The following is a 1,733-nucleotide window of genomic DNA, read 5'->3' as shown; positions in this document are numbered from 1 at the left end:
CTTTTTATATGATAGGCTATCATTTCGACTGTCCTTGACATATATATAACTAAGTTATTTTTTATTGTATCAGAACGTTTCTTGCTCATGTATGTTACTTTGTCGTAAGTTATCTTCTTTTTATATGATAGGCTATCATTTCGACTGTCCTTGACATATATATAACTAAGTTATTTTTTATTGTATCAGAACGTTTCTTGCTCATGTATGTTACTTTGTCGTAAGTTATCTTCTTTTTATATGTTAGGCTATAATTTCGACTGTCCTTGCCATAACTAGAGGAATTCAGACGTTGGTTCGATCCCCTATTTCTTATCCAGAAGACTTACATTTCCCATACCTCTATGGGATGGGGCTAGTTGTAACCTCTACACCCGATCCTCTACAACTTCCTCTGTCTATCCCGCACTTTAGTGTACCATTGTTGGTACCTCCTCCTGGACAAACACCGAACAAGAGACTTGATACTACTGCGCAACTTAAATTTTCTGTTTCAGTTTTTCTGGTTAGCTATAAAGATTAACGAAAGCCCAGTGTTATCAATTCCCTGTGTTCATTAAAGTAATTTGTTAAATTAATCTTCGGTAAAATAATGCTTTATTTTCATCCTTTCTATATTTACTCTCTATACGTAAATCCGTCCAAATATTTGAACTTTATAAACTTTTCTGGTGTATTTTACATAACGAAGAAAAGTTGATTATTATTAAAACATAAATATTATTTTGACGTTCAAATGTGACCTTATTTACAGTTTTCTTTTTTCTTCTTCAGTATAGCACTCTTTTGGCTCAGCAGTAAGCTTGAGGAGCTATAGCGCTAAAACTCTGTGTAGCTCTGTGCCAAATAACAAACAAACAAACTCTTTGAGTGTATATATATATATATATATATATATATATGAACATGTGTATACATATGGAAAGAGTTAGATAGAATGTATCTTTTAACAGCAAAAATTTACTGACATTAATTAGCAATCATTAAAAGACATATACTTCATATCTCTCTGCGAAATATGTTATGTAATTTACTGACATTGGTTAGCAATCATTAAAAGACATATACTTCATATCTCTCTGAGAAATATGTTATGTAATTTACTGACATTGGTTAGCAATCATTAAAAGACATATGCTTCATATCTCTCTGAGAAATATGTTATGTAATTTACTGACATTGATTAGCAATCATTAAAAGACATATACTTGATATCTCTCTGAGAAATATGTTATGTACAGATATATCATAATTTTTATTGTACCATCCATCTCTGTCTCTCTCTTTCTATATATCTATGTATATATATATTGTTTTGTTAACATATGCAGTACGCTTCCAGCTTCATAACTCATTTTCGCTAGATTATATTTTAATATGTGAAGTCTATAAGTAATAACATTAAAATCTTTAATTTAATATATATCCAACCTTTTCTCATTGAAGCCAACTGCCGGATATTTCTTCTCCTATTATACCTCAACGAAAGATATCTCCGAGACAAGAAAAGAAAAAATTAATCCCGACGGATATATCCGTGGCTCCTACAGTTTGATCGGTTGAAGGATACATGGTTGACAAATCAAACTTGAATCTGCTCTCAAGTGTCAAAGGAGAGGATAAGAAAGTGGATGAAAGTCATACAGGAAGCTTGTTCAAGGCATATGCCCAGTCTAATAACCAGAGAACTGCTGGAAGAACCTACTTTAAATTTCCTGCAGTTTTATATGTAG

The sequence above is a fragment of the Limulus polyphemus genome, unplaced genomic scaffold (assembly GCF_000517525.1).
Source record: "Limulus polyphemus unplaced genomic scaffold, Limulus_polyphemus-2.1.2 Scaffold640, whole genome shotgun sequence".
Lineage (NCBI taxonomy): Eukaryota > Metazoa > Arthropoda > Merostomata > Xiphosura > Limulidae > Limulus > Limulus polyphemus.
The sequence above is the reverse complement of the archived record's forward strand: the minus strand, read 5'-3'. Positions refer to the sequence as shown.